This window comes from Magnolia sinica, chromosome 6, assembly GCF_029962835.1.
Source record: "Magnolia sinica isolate HGM2019 chromosome 6, MsV1, whole genome shotgun sequence".
Lineage (NCBI taxonomy): Eukaryota > Viridiplantae > Streptophyta > Magnoliopsida > Magnoliales > Magnoliaceae > Magnolia > Magnolia sinica.
Window position 1 is genome coordinate 42150242 of NC_080578.1, and position 19714 is coordinate 42169955.

Here is a 19714-nt window from a genome sequence, read left to right on the forward strand (position 1 = left end):
AGTGGATAGTTGACGGATGAATGAATGAGTCAAGTACTAAGAATGCAACTGCTACACAGTAGTCCGCCAACCACTGGTAGCTTACCCAAGCCGTTAGGCCCCGTCCACGTGAGCAATAGTGATAGGATGTCATCATATCAATACCGTACATCTCTGGGATCATCATCGGGGTCTAGTACAATGCTGTCAGCTATACCAAGGCTATTCGATGCAAGACATGAATGTTATCGGCCATACCAAGGTCATACGATGCGATATAAGGCCTACATAGCCAATGTCATATGCAAGATGCAACTCAAGCATATCAATCTAGCTCATCTCTGGAGCATCATATATCAGTACAGTTCTCTTTGGATAATCACCGGGGTCTAATACACTATACACCATATTACCACCCTACACTAGACATACAACCGTGCAAGCGGAAGAGACCTCACTACCCGCTGACTAGTAATCTGCCAATATCTATCTGGCATATCGGTAGCAGACCCAATTATAAGCTGGTCATACTCAGCCTAGCAATTGCCCCCTACCCTCAGGTGGGTAAGGTCACACTCCCTTCCAATCGACTACGACATAGTGGGAGACGTGACCTCCTAGTATTCGGCCCTCATATGCTCATACATCCACTCAGTCTAGGCATTGGACCATCCTTCATAGTACCATAAGGGTTTGGGGACTTTCGCCCTAGGACATCCTTCGCGCCCCTGTGCTTAACAAGAATTTTCGGTGTCCAATCCTGCTATCCACGCTATATCTGCGGAGGCTACAACCCTGATGTCCCTAGGGCATATAGTAATCATAATCATAATCACATAATGCAAGATGCATGAGTCACTTAGTCCAATCATGCATCAATCCTATGCATACCGTGCGCTTATATGGGACAACTCCGCCTATCAAGGAGTCCCATAAAAAACCTGCCCAATGGCATATGCAATGGTCAACCACATCTCATATCAAGCATGCAGATGATGCGTGTGGGTATGAATATAGTGATAATATACTCTCCTCATATCAAGGATGGGCCTAGACGACCTACTCATATCAAGAATCTGCCTAATAATTATGGGGGCCCAATGATTTGGGTTAGCCCACTAAGAGGAGATGAGAATGGGCCTAACAATGGGCCTTAGGGAGGGTTACAATACGGACATTTAACCACCATTACCCTTACAATGTGAACATTTAACCATCATTGTTCCCAAGGCATGGCCCATTTTAATACCAACTAGGAAGACGAATGGGCATCATAAATATCTTTACATACATCATGGTAAAATCACACATCACAATTGGGCCTCATATACATCACCTTGGGCCTCCCACACGGGTCTCACATACATCACATTGGGCCTTGCACATGAGCCTCATATACATCACATTGGGCCTCACACAAGGGCCTCATATACATCACTTTGGGCCTTACACAAGGGCCTCATATACATCACATTGGGCTTCACTCATGGGCCTCATATACATCACTTTGGGCCTCACACAAGGGCCTCATATATATCACTTTGGATATCAAGCATGGTGGTCAACTAGCATGTTTTGTCATCATGTATATATATATACATATATATATATAATCATCATTATTACCATGAGGACCATTTTCACTTCATCATTTTCACTTATTACCATGTACTGACTCATAGATGGTGAGCTTGGCCGCATGCTTACTAGAAGGGGAGGTAGAAAATTGGTGGCAAAGCCTACAGCGGAGTGTCTCGGCCACCTACTCTTGGACATGGGATGGGTTCAAGACGAAATTCCTAAAAAAATATTTTCTGTGGTCTTGCCAAAGTGAAAAGATCGCGTAGTTCCTAAAGCTAGAGCAAGGGAACCAAACGATCGCCCAGTACGAGGCAAGGTTCGACGAGCTGTCTTGGTACGTACCAAAAGCCCTCGAAGACGAGGAGTACAAGATAGAGAAGTTCAAAGAAGGGCTAAAGCCCGGATACAATCCCAGTTGTGCACCTGAGATTTCATAGACTTCCCAGAACTTGTGAGTAAGGCAATGAGGGTGGAAAAAGATTTTGAGCGCACCATTCGCACCCACCTCCCTGCACGAGATGCCCCAGTTAGACTGAGGCAGGCACCCTCTACTCCACCCATCCCTGCAGGGAGATTCGGACCGTTGTTTGCGCGAGTGCCACATTTACCTTCTGGCGGAGGTTGCGGTTACTGTGGAAAGGTGAACCACGATACTCGGAATTGCTTCCAGAGGATACGAGATCAGGGCATTCCACCTCGGAGGAACCGACCACAGCAGAACCAGGCAGCAGTTAGAGCGGCGTCCAGGCCTCAACAGCCCAGACAGGGCCCTTCAGCTCAACAGAGAGCTCTCCAGGTCAAGGTATACGCCGTTGCTGCTACAGAAGCAGAGCAGGACCCTTTGCAGACTATCCACAGTACAGCCCACATTAATGGTACCCCTGTACTTATTCTTTTTTATTCTGTTGCAATCTATCCTTTATTGATTCTGCTATCGCATCTAGACTAGCATTGAACACTACTAGGATGCATGTTCCCTTAGTTGTAGCATCCCCTATGGGCAAGTTTGTGGAAACCGATAAGGTATGTAGAGCATGTCCCATCACGCTTGCAAATCGTGAGATTGCTATGGGCCTAATTTTTATGCCTGTCATTTAACGTCATCCTTGGGATGGACTGGCTCATGTTGGTGCATGCGGTCATGGATTGTCACGACAAAACAGTGATAATATCCATCCCTGGGTAGGCCTCTTTCACTTTGAAAGGAAGGGGCGGATGCCAAGAATTCGAGAGCTTGCAGGCTCTAGAGGAAGCTGAGTCAGTAGAAGTCACCATCGAACAAATACCGGTGGCTCGAGATTTCCCCGAAGTATTTTAAGAAATACCAGGGCTACCCACTAGAAGAGCGATAGATTTCTGCATTGACCTCAAGCCAGGGACTGCTCCTATATCACTCCCTCCATTTTGCATGCCTCTTTGTGAGATGGAGGATTTGAGAAGTCAGATTGATGAGCTGCTAGCTCAGGGATTTATTCGTCCTAGCGTTTCTTCCTGGGGAGTGTCGGTCCTCTTTGTTAAAAAGAAGGACGGGTCGATGCATCTCTGTATAGACTACAGGAGACTGAACGATATATCGATTAAGAACAGATATCCCCTACCGCATATAGACGATCTATTTAATTAGTTGAAAGATGCCAAGTACTTCTCCAAAATAGACCTGCATTCAGGAATCACTAGTTGAGGATCCGGGATGAGGACATCCCGAAGACAACCTTTAGGACTCATTATGGGCACTACGAATTCCTGGTGATGTCTTTCGGCTTCACGAATGCTCCAGCAATTTTCATGGACCTTATGAACCGAGTCTTCATGCCTTACCTATACCGGTTCGTAATCGTGTTCATTGATGACATCTTGGTCTACTCTAAAAGCCAAGAGGAGCATGAGCAGCATCTACGTACGATCCTAAGTACGCTAAAGGATAACCAATTGTATGTTAAGTTGTCCAAATGCGAGTTTTGGGAGGAGGAAGTGAAATTCTTGGGGCAAGTAGTAAAAGCGGAGGGAATAGCTGTCGATCCAGCTAAGGTGGAAGCAGTATTTAAGTGGGAGCATCCCACTACAGTGACCGAAGTTCAGAGTTTCCTAGGTATGGCCGGGTACTATAGACGCTTTATCAAGAAATTCTCCAGAATCGTGTGACTGCTCACTCAACTGACGAAGAAGAACACCCAATTCACATGGGATATGAATGCAGACGTGGCTTTCCAGGAGCTGAAAATGAGACTAACTTCTTCACCAATGCTCACTCTCCCACAAGAAGGGGAGAAGTTCGTGGTATATAGCGATGCCTCGAAGTTGGGTCTCGGCTATGTTCTGATGCAGAACGACAGAGTGATCGCTTACGCCTCTCGCCAATTGAAGAAGCACGAGGAGAACTACTCGACGCACGACTTGGAATTGGCAGCGGTGGTTTTCGCCTTAAAGATATGGAGGCATTACTTGTACGGAGAGGATTTTCAGTTATTTTGCGATCACAAGAGCCTGAAGTACATATTCACGCAGAAGGACTTGAACATGCGCTAGCATTATTGGATGGAGACTCTTAAAGATTTTCACTTCAATATCTCATACCACCCCGGCAAGGTAAACTCTGTAGCCAATGCTCTGAGTCAGAAGAAGAAGCATGAGTTGGTAGCCACTCTGATGCTCAAGGAGTGGGAGATGATGAAGTTCGTACAGGACTTTGATATCCAGCTCACCCTCGATGAACCTGATGCCTACGTGGCTTCATTGACTGCAGGGCCAACCTGGTCTAACACATGATATCCGCATAGGACTAGGATGAATAGCTTATCAAGATGAAGGAGAGGTGTAAGAATGAAAAAATACCTGACTGGAGGGTTAGTGACGACAGCGATCTTCAGTATCAGGGGCGAGTGTGCGTTCAAAATGACGCCGAAATAAGGAAGGAAGTAATGATAGAAGCCCACCATTCCAAGTTAGCCATCCACCCAGGAAGCATTAAGATGTACAATGATGCTAAAAGGTAGTACTGGTGGAGCAATATGACGAGGGACATTGCTAACTTTGTGACAAAGTGCATGGTGTGCCAAAAGATCAAGGCCGAGCATCGCAAGCCTGCTGGCCTCTTCAGCCACTACCCCTAGCCGAATGGAAATAGACAGCATTTCTATGGACTTTATATCTGGTCTTCCTAAGACGCAGAGGAAACATGACTCAATTTGGGTCATTGTTGATTGGTTGACAAAAGCCACTAGATGCCTCCCGATCCGCACGATAGATTCCACTGATAGTTTGACAAAGTTATATATCCAAGAAGTCATGCGATCTTACGAAGTTCCGCGAGAAATTATATCAGATCGAGACTCCAGATTTACTTTTGCCTCCTAAAAGAAGCTGCAAGAAGAATTGGGCATGTAATTCAAGTTCAATACGATGTTCCACCCTCAGACGGACGAACAAACTGAAAGGGTAAATCAAATTCTAGAAGATATGCTGAGAGAATGCGTCCTGTACTTTCATAGCAACTGGGACGATCACCTAGCACTGGCAAAATTCACGTACAATAATAGTTTCCAGTCCAGCATTGGCATGATAGTGTATGAGGCTCTCTATGGTCACCCTTGCCGAGCCCCTCAGTGTTGGGTAGAAATAGGAGAAAGAAGCTTGTTAGGTCCCGAGCTGATTCAGGCTACTACTCAGGTCATTGACGTGGTCAGAAAACGTCTACGTACCGCACAAAGCAGACAAAAGAGCTATGCGGATAACCGACGTCGCGACTTAGAGTTTGCAGCTGGCAACCATGTATTCCTAAAGATGTCACCTATGAAGGGTCTGATGAGGTTCAAACAGAAAGGGAAGCTAGCACCACGTTTCATCGGGCCTTTCGAGGTTTTAGATTGTGTGGGAGCTGTAGCATATCGCCTTACACTACCAATTGCACTGGCCGATATTCACAACGTCTTTCACATATCCATGCTGAAAAAGTATACACCAGACGAGTCGCGCATCACAGCTGGGAGCAGATCAAGTTGACAAATAACACCTCTTACACCGAGGAACCTATCTGTATCTTAGACCACAAAGAGCAGGTCTTGTGGACAAAGACTATACCTCTAGTCAAGGTTCTTTAGTCACATCAAGGGGAACAAGAAGCGACGTGGGAGCGAGAAGCAGAGGTTAGGGACAAGTACCCTCACCTATTCAGTGGCATACTTTAGGTAATTTAGAGGATGAAATTTTCTTTTAGGGAGTAGACTGTAACACCCCGTACCTCTAGCACACGGGTGTTACCTTATCTTAAAACTCGCATTAGCCAAGCCTGAGATACTAGGCGACTTAAAATTTTGACATGTATAGGATGGGACTTCCAACTAACATCGAGGCCATCTATCAGAGTCAATAAGAGCCGAACTTAACCCGATACTAGACAATAAGGTAAGATCAAATGAACACCTCAAGTTAAACTTATATATCATTCTATCTAATTCTTGTTAGGGGCTAGACATCCACTAATAACCCTTGAAGGTTAACTAGCAACCAACCAAGCCATTGTTGCACTGCAAAACCCCATTTAACCGTTGAAATCCGTCCTCAGATCGATCCAACCATTGGATTAGCTGTCTTAGGGCTAAATAGAGCCTGAGATGTGTGAAATAGCCCGCCTGGGCCTTGGGTCCACCCTAAAAGATGGGCTACGACCCCATTAAAGATCCTTACAAGTTGTTTGGTCAGATCGGATCCACCACAAACCACCGTGGTGGACCCCACATAGGTGCATGTACACCCCATGCACGGTGCACGCTGTGCACTGGAACTAGGGATCGGTCAAAGGAGCTTTGACCGAGCTCCCCTCGAAACTTAGAAAAATGACGGTTTTCTCCCGCCAAACCCATATTCAAGCTAGCAATGTTCGGACCTCTAAGTGGCCCACCATGGCCACTTTTTGAGAAATCTAGACCGTTCAAACTCTTTGTGGGGCCCCATTTAACAAAACTGTATAGCGGTTTGGTCCCGTGCATGGGGACGAGAAAGATAATGTGAGACCGTTCGGGATCCTCTGTACGGCTGAGATGGTGGGCCCATCTGTGACCACCTGGGTGACCTAAGATCGAAATGACCAGGCAATCCCATCCATCTGGCCGTTGAAGGAACATTTTGTCCTTTGCCAAAAACAGGCAGACACCCACCTGCTGCAAAGAAAGCACGAGGGAACCTTTCCCTTTCCGGAAGTTGGCTACTGACCGTCCGATGGGCCTCATCCAACCATTGGAACCCCTCCCTCCATGGCTATAAATATGGGGCCCTGTAGCCCTTGGGATGGGTGCAAAAGGAGAGAGAGAGAGAGAGGAGAGAGGAAGGGAGTGGAAAGAAAGAGAGAAAGAAATAGGGTGACCGACCCCCTGTTTTCAGCTTAAGTGGGACAGGCAGCTGTCATCCTAGGTAAAACGTCTTTCCTTTGTTATTTTCATTTCCTTTTAGCTTTAGCTAGGTGAAGGTGATGCTCGCCTAGACCAAAACCAAGCCAAGCAATGGCTGGGTTCGGTCCAGCCACCGTAATGTTGGGTCGAGCCAAGCAATGGCCCGTTTCTGACCGCATTACGAGCCCCATTGAATCCTGTTTTGAGCTCTCTGTAGAGCTTCGAAACCAGCTCAGAGGGAAAGCCAATCAATGGCTGTGGGACGGACTGAGGAAACAGTTGTTGGGTCCCTGTTTTGGACTAGAACTGAGCCAACCGATGGCCATGTTCTGGGCTAAAATCCGACCCAACTGAAGCTCTGTTTTGAGCTAAATATGGACCAAACAATGGCCATAGTTCTGAGCTAAATCCGGGCCTAAGAACACCTGCACCAGTTTTTTTTTAATAGTTGTGATTAGGACCGAGAATCAGGCCTTCGTCAGGCTCTGTTCTGAGCTAAGGCAGTGGCCAAATGACGGCCCTACATGAAGGTGACCTACCTCGGGAACAATGGCAGGAATTTGGGTCAAAACCACGCCAATCCATGGCTGGAAAGATGACCCAGAACCAGGCCGCAAATGGACCTTGATGCAGCTGGAAACATGCCTCAGTTGGCCTTGCTGAAGACGGTGCATGGAGTTCAATGTGAGCCTCATTTTTGTGAACTGCATGTAGCAGATGGGCCTCACTAAGCTGCGGGCCACACCTGAGATGTGTCTCATTGGGGCGCCGCAGATCGGTGACCAACCACCTAGGGGTTGCATGATCCCAGCCGCCCATTACTGGGTCCCAGCCGCAAGCAGCGGGCCGAAATCAACCCCCGTGGTGGTCTGGAAATCAACCCAGAAGCATGGACTGAGACCCAACGTTTTCAGCTTGTAACAGTCATGGGCGCTGCACAAGTGCAGGTGGGCTGCACCAGCCATGGGCCTCACGAAATGCAGGTGGGCCGCACCCTGCATCAGTTGGTGGGCCACGTTGTCCAGACCGTCCATCAACCGATGTCCAGACCCTGGATGTTTGAAATATAAAATTTTGTTATATAATATACACCTGTATATGCAGTAGGTGGTCCACCACGTGGGACCCACCTCATGTATTATATAATAATATAATATATCTTATTACAAGGAGGATGGTCCACCACGTGGGACCCACCTCATGTACCTATCCACCCACTCCATCCTGGAAGGTGGGTCCCACCCGATGTATGTATTCTATCCTCACAATCCATCTGGACGATGGGAACCCCATCTGATTGCTGTACGACGCCAGCAAGTTCTGTGGGTCCGCCCGATGTATGTGCTACATCCAAACTGTCCATCCCTTTGGTGAGCTCGTCCTAAGGGTGGAGGAGAAAGATTAGACAGATCTAGTTATCAAATGGACCGCGCTGCCATAAACAGTGGAGAGTAGGATGTCCACTATTGAAACCCTTTTGGAGCACCAAAGTTCTGGAACAAAATGACAATTGCTTGATCTCTTAAAACAAGTCCTGGTGACCCTATGAGCAGGCTAGATGGAAAATAAAACACCATGGTGGGGCCTGTGGGGTTCCAACAGTGGAAATCATGATCACCATTACTACTGGTGATATGGTCCAAATGACCTTTTCAGACAGAATTTATCCTTTTAGGGTAATACTCTAAAGTGATCCCTTAAAAATAGCTAAACGGTGTAGATAGTGCAGCCCATTCATGAGGCCCACCTGGTGCGTATGAGATCCACGTGTGAGGCTTAGTTTGGCCCCTAGTAATGAGGGGCTTAAGCTTGGTAGGGCCACCTTGTCAGATAAATATATGGTGGGCCTGTTCACTCTAGCACGAGCCTGAAAGGCTTTGTTATTTGTCTCTTCGAACCCTGATGTTGGTTGGACAAAACCATAGGAATACCTGACAAATATAAACTGTGATTACAGGAGATTCCTTGAGTGACCTCAGGCCGTAAGAAGACTTGGACCGAGTTCGCAAACACGACCCTACAGGTGATGATTTGTTCCCCTTAAGCTTTTCATCCCTAACTAGACTAGAAATACTAGCTTTATTAAATTAGTGGCTAGTTAGACTAATGATAAACTATGTGTGGAAATAGACTGTATTCACTTGACCTATCTATTTAATATAATGATTCTCGTACTTACTATTGTCCAAACTCCTGTTTTCCTTGAGCTGCCTAGGTAAATAACCCGATCATTCATGTTATGTATCTTATGTGTACTGATAGAAATATATGTATTATTCTTCATTCCCTTTTTATATTATGATCTATGTTGTTATGACATGCATGTTGTTGGAATCTCTCCATGGGAAGTTCTAACCAAATGAGAGTCCGTGCTTAGGGTGTAATCAGACTAATTGTGATGTGAGTAGGCCCCTGACATGGGAGTTTTGGTGTTAAGTTGATTAACCACATGTTGGTGGGGACTACACATAGACAGTAGCCTCATGGGCCGGGGAAGGTAGTCATGGGATGCTATGCCCGAGCCGTCAGCCTACGCTGGGCCATGCGCTCTCCGTAGTGACCGTGAGCTCATTTAAATTGGCTAGTTGAAATTAAACTAATAAAATCATGCATACATAGCACAGACCAACATCTATTGTTGTCATACGTAACATACAGATTCGTCTGTCTAGATGTTTTGCCCGAGGCACCAACCATCATATGTTGTTATCATACATTTTTTCCTGTCTGGATGTTTTACCCAGGGCATAGACCGTTTGGATGTTTTACTCGGGTCGATGATTACATGGGTGACGACCCCAGTGTCCATTTAGATGTTTTACCCGGGACGATAATTTCATTCACGCATCCATGCATTTAACAAGACTACATCTACTGTGTTTTAGAATGTCTATATGTTTTTATGTTATTTTTTGCTTAGGGTAGCGGTGTGTAATCTTGAGAGGAGATCACACTAAGCTGGTCACTTATTCATCAATGTTCAACCATACAGAGGACATAAGTACAGGACCCGATGAGTACGCGGCAAATTTGGAGGCGGTTGCGGCCGAGGAAGAGACTTATGACGAGGAGCCGTAGCAAGAGGCGGCCGCCTATTTTGGGCTAAACCAGTAGATTAGCCCCTTTATTTCATTTCAAGTACATTTGAGATCTTAGAAATTTGAGGTTTTGTAACTGGCCCCTAGCTGAGTGGGCCAGATTATTGTTCATATGTTGGTTCAGATATATATTATGTTTCTTTTTCTCACTATTTGCACTTTGATCTACTCATTGATTTACCATTACCCTTAGCTAACTCCTGGGCTCTTGAAATTCGAGTCGTGTACTCAGGTTCTGAAAACTGGGGCATTACACATGTGCCATTGGGCTAATCGTTTATGGGACTCCCTGAAAGACGGTGTTGCCCCACATGAGCGCGCGGTATGCACAGGTTTAATGCATGACTAGATGGTATGACTCATGCATCTCACATTTTATAATATGACCACCATACGCCCTAGCGACATCAGGGCCGCGACCTCCACAGGCATGTAGTGGATGGTCAGATGGGACACCGAAATTGTTTGATTCTAGCATACGGGCGTGATAGATGTCCCTGGGTGAAATTCCTAAACCCTCAAGGCCAAGGGACGCCCAAACATCTAGACCAAGTGGATATATATGAGCGCATGAGGGTCGTATACCAGTACGTCGCGTCTCTCACTGTGTCGTGGTCGGTTGGGAGGGGGTGTAGCCTTACCCGCCTGAGGGAGTAGGCAATATTAGGTTGAGTCTGACCAGCTCATAAATGGGTCCGCTATCGAAGATCCGAGCTGATATTGGTAGGTGGATAGTGGGGTCTCTTCCACTTACCCAATTGTATTGTGCGCTTGATGGGTTGGCAAGCTGACGTAGAGTGTACTAGACCCTGGTGATGATCCCCTAGATGTACGGTACTGATATGTGGAATTATTGAGCAGGAGTTGTATACTCAATATTTTACTCATTCATTCATTCATTCATTCACTATCCACTTGGGCTGGTGGTGCGCAACTAATTTGTCATATGTACTTTTGCAATGGTTAGGATTTCGGTTAGAGCGCGCAACCAACCTAAGATCAGGAGTTTACCACATTGAGTCTAGCTATCCAAATTTAGGTATGGGACTGGTTTGGATAGAAGTCCCTTGTGATGGACCCCACAGCTTGCGATACTATGTACTATCATCCCGACTTCACACTCCAGTTGGGTTATTCCTTTCGCACCGCATATTGCATTGCATCCTCAGCTCATAGCATTTGGTTTACTATGCTTCTGTATTGCATAGTCTGAATAAGGTTAATAGTATTATGGACTTGCCAGGATTTGCATATTGCATTACATCCATGGCATATGGCATTTGGGTTGTTATGTTTCTGTATTTATATGGCCTAGATGAGGCTGATGGTATTCGTGGCTCTTAAGAATTGCATATTGTATTGTATCCTCAATATCTGATATTTGACTCATTATGACTCCGCATTACAGCCAATCTGTATTGTATACTCTGATATTGAATGACTTATAGCCTTGCTAGTATTCCTTTTACGCTGATATTTATGTGCTTGGCACTCATCTTGCGCACACACATACACCACTCTCTAAGCTTTCTATAAGCTTATTTATGATAGATGCGTGCAGGTGACGATAGGAAGCGGTCGAGCTGAGGCAAGAGCATGTGGCAGAGCTTCTGGAGCTTTTGACATTTATCTTGTATTTTCCCTTCATGTATTGCACTCAAGTTTTTTTTTTATATTAGTGGATATGTAATGATGACATTGCCTTTGTGATCTGGGTACACTTATGGTTATGCTCCTTTATCTACAAAAAAAAAATCACACTAAAAATCCTCCTTATAGGATCCCAGGATCGGAATCTGTCGTATGGGTACTGGGAGCTGAGAATGGGGTACTACGAAGGCTGTCAGCACCGGATTCGGCGATTGAAAATTCTGTGAGCCTGTTTTCCGAGTTTGGGGCATGATAGGATGTGGGCCACCTAGGTAGCGGGCCGACTTTTTGGCCTCCCACAAACATCACGGTGAGGCCCAGTAGGTTTCGACGATGGGCTCCAGCCCTCTATAGTTAGCTAGTGGGCCTACCTGTTGGGTGGTCAGCCCATGCTGGCCGCTAGCCCTATCCGGGCATCCAACCAATGGACGGTGTGGATCAAATACACATCAGGGTGGGTCCCACCGTCCCATCTGCTAGATGGTGAGGATACAACACATATAGATGGGTCCCATAGTTCCAACTGCTGGATGGTTCTGGATAGTGTGGATAAAATACATCATGGTGGGATGAGGATAAAATACTTACATGACCCACCATCAGCTGATCAAGCTAATATTAGTGTTTTCCCTTCGTCCATGCCTGTCCAAAACGGATAGCCAGGTGGCCCCTGCGCACTGGACGATGTGGATACCGTACATACATCAAGGTGGGGTCCACGTGAGTGGACCACCCCACTTAAAACCAAGCTGACATTTGTGTTTTCCCTACATCAGGGCCTGCCCGAGAATAGGCAGTAAGGTGGGCCGACTGGATGGGGCAGCGAGGTGGGCCCCAGTTTTGGACAGCAGGTTGGTCCGCTAAATGGATAGCCTGGATAAAATTCATACATCGAGGTGGGCCATCAACAGAGAGAGAGAGAGAGAGAGAGAGAGAGAGAGAGAGAGAGAGAGAGAGAGCGTATGTGTGAAGGAGGAGCTCTGCCACTATGAGCTCCCCTCTAAGCATTACAACACATACATTAAACGGATCCCACCACATGTGGGCCTACAAATATGCAATCAAGGTGGGGATACCATCTCCACCATAAGATCAAGGGTCTAGATGACCACTATATGTTGGTTATCAAAATAAGCATCATGATGGAGTCCATGGAGAACAGCCCCATCATGGAATAAACATATGAATCTTGGTGGGCCATTGGCCACACCTTGGGTCCAAAATGGGATCTCTACCATTAACCAGTAGGCCCCACTTGCCCCATGCATCAAAATCAAGATCTAAACCTAAGATCACCCACTTATGGATGTTCTTCTTGGTTCCTTGAACTCCTTAGCTCCTAAGCTCTCTTATCAATGGTGGATGATGAAGTTTGGATGGTTGGATGGTGAGATTGGGTGGTAGGGAGATGAGTCTTGCTTGGGTCTTCTTTTTCTCTCCTTAGGATTTTTCTTCTCGTGGTTGCTAGGGAATGGTAGAGAAATAGATGGAATGAGTGAAAGATGGGAGGTGTAAGGAGAGAGGGATGGGTATGTAAGAAAGGATGGGGTGGAAGGTATGGTGGTGTAAGAGGAGTGACGTGAGAGTCGACTTTTTGATGAGAGAGGTATGGGTTGTCATGCCTTGTTGGTAAGAGAGGGATGGGTTGCTTGTCTTGATAGGAAGAGAGGCATGGGTTGAAATGATGGTTATACTTGTCTAGTTGATGCGAAAGGATGGGTAGAGATTCCTCTTTGCGTAGTGTTTTCTCGAAATATACGCAAGCCCACTACTCCTAGCCTAGGTATCGCATTGGTGTGCAAGACGCGGCATTGGAACCGCGGCGATGGTGCAGTCGCTAGGATATAGGTTTCGAGTTGAGTTAACTCAAATCTTAGGAATGTGATTTAGGGTCACGCGCATTCACTGTCTACAGGTAGTTGGTTGCCGAAATTCGACGAGGAGGATTGCGGGAGTGGGTATGGTACGATGCTAGGATACGAGCCTTACACATGCTAAATACTCAATTGTACATCTCGAAGCATGACCGCTATCTCGTCTGGGAGAACAGTCCGAAAGGTCGATGCCCCTTCTTGATACCTAGTTCTGAGTATTAGACAATTGTTCATATTCAAAGCTTCAAGGGTCGTTTGAACTGACACATCCTCGACTGGAGGTGGTGCGGTCAGTGTGAAGGGCTTAATCCCAGCAATTCGAGTACTTCTTCTAGTCATAATTCTGATTGACAATATTACGCCAACAAATTAGAGACAGGGTCCCACAGGGCGTCCTAAAAACCGTTGCTGCTTGGTTTTTGGTAGTTGGAATGCGAGCATGCCATAATTGAATTTACAGCTCAACTCAAATTGAACAACTATGACCCCAAGCGCTAAGATAGGCAAACACGTAGTGACCAAGATCTGATGAGATTGGTCGCCTATTCAGCCATTCACTTAATGTGTAAATAGAATCAGACGATATTCAGAGGGTGGGGTTCATCCTCTGATGATGGGTTACACCTTTGTCTTTCATATGAAAAGACTTTTCAATGCAGATAAACATAAATGAGAAAGGGACTCTTACAGTTAGTCATGAAGAACTCCTACAAAACACCTCTCTAATGCAGAACTGAATCCAGCATGCAAGCGTAGACTCAAATTATAGTTAAGATTATCATCTACTTGATTAATGTTACAGATTATACTATGGAATATAAATGGCAAGTTGAAAGTAAAGGATTACACTAAGAAATGTAATGAACTTAGAAGGAAAAACAAATGATTACACTAAGGAATGTAATTGACTAGTAATCGAAAGGATAATTGAAGATAATGTTTGGTTTGATTTGGTTTGTATGAGATAAATTCTTTTGAGTGAATTCTTTCGTTATTATAGCCTTAATTCGGTTATTTAGATGCTTCCCACATTCTGACAGTTGCTATAACCTTTCGGCACTTCTTTCTTTTCTCTATTTCTTCTTTTGCCATCTGCCTTGTAACAACCTCTTCATGATAGTTTCTCTATTGACTGTTTAAACAATGACGTGTCATTGCTTGATGCACCGCAGTTGTGTTACCAAGAAACTCTCTCCATACATCTCTGCATATCTTAAAACACCATGCAAATTCATCCATATCACATGTAACTTATTCTGATTGGTTCTGACAAGGAATGACGGCCACAAGAATGAACGATACTCTAAAAAGAGCTTTCAACCATACAAGGTGGATTTAAGGCACATACATCACTGTGAGGCCCACAGTCAGAGGTCCCACCAATCACGCTGGATCCGGGGATCCACGAAGCCACGCACTGAATAAAACATTTACGTCACGGTGGGCGGATAGAGCCCCCTAAGACCGAGCGCGACTTGGCTGCGCCCCCAAACCAGCATGTGGGTGAGATCCTCACGTTGGATCGGTCCGGTTTGGTCCAGTTCTAAGTAGCACCGGTTCCGGTTCCGGTTCAAAAATTTGGAGAACCGTTGGATAGAATTGGTTCCGGTTTAAGATTGTGTAGAACCGAACTGAACCGTTGAACTGAACCGTTGATCTGAACCGTGACCCAAACCGTAGATCCAAACCGTCAATCCAGACCGTCGAACCATGCCTTTACTTTTAAAAAAAACCCTAAAGGTTTTTGGACTCTCTAATCTCTAGCCCACTGCTGTCGCCCCTTCCTGCTCTCTCTCTCTCTCTCTCCCCGTCTCTATTTGGATTCTCAGAGAAAGATATTGAGAGAAAGAGGGGAGAGAGAGAGAGAGAGAGAGAGAGAGGGAAATGAAGCTTTAAATGTATGCACATGGGTGGGATTGCATAATTTCTGCAAATCTTCACGTGTATTTCTGCAGCTTCTATTTTTCTTGAAATCTTAGCTCTTTTTGCTTTGATTTCTGGTGTTTGGGAGGGTTGGTGGAAGAGAATCTAAGTCTCTATCTATATCTGGTGAGGTAGTTTTGTTGGTTGAGAGAGAAAGATTGATAAATATGGAGGGTGGAGGTAGAAAACCATCTAGCGTTTCGTCATCGTCTTCGTCGTCTCTATCGACTGAGCTTTTTGGACCTAAGGAGTCGCTGTCTTCGACATTGTTCCCAGCTCCGAATACTGGCAACTCGTCTTCAACAGGGATTTTCAACTCGGTTTTTCCATCGGCCTCTGGGGTGTGTTTTTATTCCCTTTTCGTATCTGGGTGTTCTTGATTTTTTGTTTTTTGTTTTGTTTTTTCCCTTCTATTGGTTGAAGATGTTGTTTATTGGGTTTTGGATTTTGGGTTTTTTTTTCTTTGCATGTTTATGTAAATAGGGTTTTGATTTTTGGGTTTTGTTCTTTGCATGTCAATGTGAATTGGGTTTTTCTTTTGGGGTTTTCGTTTTTGTTGTTTGAAGTACTGGATTTTGTATTTTGAATTTTCTTTCAGTGTTTCTGAGAATTGGTTTTGTTCTTTCTCTCTTTCAGTGAATTGGGTTTTGTTTATTTGGGTGTTTTTTTATTTGGTTGCATAAAATCTCTCCATTATATATATATATATAATTATGACTGTTGGGTTTTATTGGATTCTGCAGCCGATTTGGTAGTCTGCTTCTACAAAATATTACAACTAGATGCGCCCCCGAACCAGCATGTGGGTGAGATCCTCACTGTAGGGGCCACCTGGATGTATTCATTATATATCCAAACCGTCCATCTATTTTTCCAGCTTATTTTAGTATAGTCCAAAACATGTAGTTAAAAACTTCAGGTGGACCACACCACATGAAACAGTGGTCTTTGAACGCCCACTATTAAAAAATTCCTAGCGTGCAACATAATATTTATTGACCATCCAACCCGTTGATAACATTAGAAAGATATGGATGAAAGGGAAAAATAAATAAATATCAACGTGATCCAAAACTTTTGTGTCAAAAAAGGTTTCTAATGGTCAATAACCACCTTTTCCTGTGATGTGGTCCACCTCAAATTTATATATTCTTTAATTTTCGCACTATGACTGAAAATAATATGGAAAAACAGATGAACAATGTGGACATACAATGCATACATCAAGGTAGGTGGGCTCCTATGGTCAGGGTCTCCCCCACACTGCTGGTTACAGCAAGTCGCGCTTGACAAGACTGAGTCCGTCTTGGTGGCAGTCGCAATCCACCTCCCCCTGATGTGCCCGTGCAGTCACGCCTTCTTTTCTTTCATTTTTTTTCCCCTCCTTGAAAGCTCCTTTTAGAACCTGGAATCTAGAAAATCTTGCGGACCACACAATCTTTCGTAGTGCCTCTTCTCTCGTTTTACAGCAACTGTGTGAGGCTTTTTCCGCACCAAAATGAACCAGATTCATCCCACTACTTGGTGCGTGGGTGAGATTAGCGTGGGAGTGTGAAATCTCACTACGGCTTGCATGAGTATGTGACGGATGCGAGAGAGAGAGAGAGAGAGAGCATATTCATTCGTTGTTAAAGGTTGTACACATGGTACCCATTAGACTGATGGACCAGTCTCAGTCCTATGGGCCCCGCATTGGATTAGGATTCCGCAAAAGGGTACCAAATAAGAGTCGTGCTACACCAAAATCGTCATTTAGAAACGGTTTAAAACCGTTCCTAAATGCTTCAGGAGCGGTTTCATACCGTCGTAATTGAGGCCTCGCAGAAAAACAGGAACGGTTCAGAACCGTTTTGGGTACTGTTTCAATTTTTAGGAACGGAACTTTATGAACGGCTTTAAACCGTTCTAGTGCCAACGGTCAGATTTTATGGACAATTTTAGGAACAATTTTAAACCCTGTTTTTTTTTAAAAAAAAAAAAAAACAAATTTTAAAACCTAGAGAAACTTCATTGATGGAGATCCAATGATAACATCTATTGCATCCTTGTTGAAGCACATACATCTAAACCTCAACAGTAAGACTACTCTATTTACAAAAATATAGAAAAAGAAAAGAAAGCTGCAAAGACCGTCCCAACACCAAAACCAAAATTACAAATTTGAAGAAATTTTCAAAAAATTCATTAGATAAGAATTACATAGTGGGGCCCAAGCATTCATCCCAACCCAATTTTCCCAAGCTCCTCATCATTTCTGACAGCCAAAAGAACAAACCTTGGAATGATGTGGGACTTCTTATTGTCTCTAGCAGCATTCCCAGCCGGCTCAAAAACCTCAGCTGCCAAGTACTCAAGAACAGTAGCCAAATAGACAGGAGATTCATGCAAGCTTATGCCATCAGCCTGTAGTAGTTGAAAGATCATTAGATAAAATACAAAATTGCAGTTGCCGAAAAGTATTATTCTCATAATACAAAAGGATTTATGCATACCGGGGCAGGTACAATGTTTCTGTCAGCAATCTTCTAAGCATTGTAAGCATAAGATTTGGACATCTAAGTAACATTAATCAGTGCATGCTAGATATGCAAAGACATGACTCTTTCAGGTACGCCATAAGTTATGTACAGGAACACTTACAACCAGCTTGAAGATGCAACTAACAGGACATTTTCATTTTTCAGCTGATGGCAAGAGACACAATGATGCAATGCACCTCTAATTGAAGGGGTCAATTCAAGGATCATGCTCGCTAGCCATTGCCATCCCCGTGCAAAGGCATATAGGACACATGACCTACAACAAATGAAAACCAACAACATCATGCATTATGACAAAGCAATCCCAGCTGTGTAAAACATAATGAAGAAGAAACATGTGGACTGAATGTTAAAGATCAGTAGAATGAAGCAATGACCCAATATAAAACTTGTGCTTGAACAACACTCCATACATCTAAAAAATGTCATGTTGGGTGCACATGTCAAAATCCACATTGGCAAACAATATATGGACATCAGAACAAAAAAATAAAATAAAATTGATGTTTGCAGCATGTTGGATTTTGATGTTTGCCCATTTGGGAACACAGGTTTCTCAGGGTGGGTGGTTGCATTAAAGACCATGGTGGAAATAGCTTGATAGAATTCTCTGCAGCAGCTGGAGTACAAGACTCCCAAATTTGCAGAGGTTGCTACACTTCTCCAAGTGACTAGATTAGTGATATCAAAAGTTTGATGCCTGTGTCAAGTGACTAGATCATGAATTCACATATGATTTGTTATTACTTATTACAGAACAGCCTTCTCCAAATATTATCATATACCTGATCCCTTGCAGACCACGTCAGATTAGCGGTCTGCATGGGCCCTACTTTTATGTAATTGGGCAGGGATGAGAAAGGTAATGTAACTTTATTAAGAAACCCCACCAAATCAAAGGCTAGGCTAGAGAAAGAAAATTACTGGCCGAAAAATATATAAGATGAGGCAATTACTGAAGATATTAGAAAAGGCTATAAACAAGATTTCATTTTTAAAAAAAATTAAAAAAAAAAAAAGAGAAAAGAAAAGAAAAAAAGAAGTAGATACTCCTACCATGGAAGAATTATCAAACTCAAAAGACTTCCCTACCTCTGTAGCAATATTCACAGCACCGCCCACCTCAGCTAATAGAAAAGGATCTCACTATCATCATCATATCTTACCTAGGATGCCAAATGAGAATTAAAAGTCGACAGCCTAGATCACATTGCATCATGGAACGTGTCCAATTTTTCTAATCAAAGAAAGTTCAGCACAATTCAACTCGTCAAAAATCATTTTTCTTAATGGAAAAATGTGAATTAGATCAAAGATGCTGACAGAATTTGCCAAAGAGAGAATTTGTAGCACACAGCAAGTACAGCTGTTAATGAATAATATTATAAGGGAAGCAAACAATACCAGGTGTCCTATTCTCCTAGATTTATCAGATCTGCCTATGACTAGATCAGTAGTAACAAACCTTCAGCATATTGGGCTGATAAGCAAGATTACTTTGGATTGGCTACAGAACATGAGATTTACAGTGGTTAACGTCCAACCTATTAAGTGCTTGTGACACCCAATCCTTCCAAGTGTAGCCAGATGGATATTTAAGCAAGTTCATTTAGGTCAGACTTAATGGTGACACCTTTCTAGTTGGCTGACAATTTTAAAGTTATGTAACAAGGAAATCCATTTCC

General features: G+C 44.1%; 2 long non-coding RNA genes across 2 annotated transcripts; both read right to left on the reverse strand.

Annotated features, from left to right (window-relative positions):
• Positions 1 to 17862: 17862 nt before the first annotated feature.
• On the reverse strand, positions 17863 to 18784 carry LOC131249999 (uncharacterized). Its single transcript, XR_009172962.1, has 2 exons — positions 17982 to 18784; positions 17863 to 17892 (listed from the first exon to the last, which is right to left on the reverse strand). It is a non-coding gene; the product is annotated as an uncharacterized LOC131249999 (long non-coding RNA).
• Positions 18785 to 19035: 251 nt separating this feature from the next.
• On the reverse strand, positions 19036 to 19538 carry LOC131250000 (uncharacterized). The gene is made up of 2 exons (XR_009172963.1): positions 19434 to 19538; positions 19036 to 19195 (listed from the first exon to the last, which is right to left on the reverse strand). It is a non-coding gene; the product is annotated as an uncharacterized LOC131250000 (long non-coding RNA).
• Between the last annotated feature and the right edge of the window lie 176 nt (positions 19539 to 19714).